The sequence below is a fragment of the Mastomys coucha genome, unplaced genomic scaffold, assembly GCF_008632895.1.
Source record: "Mastomys coucha isolate ucsf_1 unplaced genomic scaffold, UCSF_Mcou_1 pScaffold6, whole genome shotgun sequence".
Classification (NCBI taxonomy): domain Eukaryota; kingdom Metazoa; phylum Chordata; class Mammalia; order Rodentia; family Muridae; genus Mastomys; species Mastomys coucha.
Window position 1 is genome coordinate 87,390,074 of NW_022196912.1, and position 436 is coordinate 87,390,509.

Here is a 436-nt window from a genome sequence, read left to right on the forward strand (position 1 = left end):
AAAAAAAAAAAAAAAAAAAAAAAAAAAAAAAAAAAAAAAAAAGAGAAAGGATAAAGGGGGGTTGAAGAAGGGAGAAACACTCCCTTTATCCTAGCTGGGCCCACTCATTGTGAAGGAAGTCCCTATCCCACTGTGCAGATTATGTTTTGAGGCTAAACCCATATCATTAGCCCAAGCCATCACTTTGGAGTGTTTCTTCATCAACCAGAGAGCCAGGGTTTCTCTGCAGGACCTATATACACCATCCAGGCCTTGACCTGGCTCTGCTCTGTGGTCTCACACCTTGTGACCATTTGGCTTTAATTCCCATGCTCGCCTCTGGTTCTGCTTCTGTGTCTCTTAATCCTATGTTTACTCTGGCCTTCCTGGCCTCTGCATACCACTGCTCCATCATGCTTGGATCTAGCCTGAAGTTCCCTCCGTTGGGTCTTTTTTT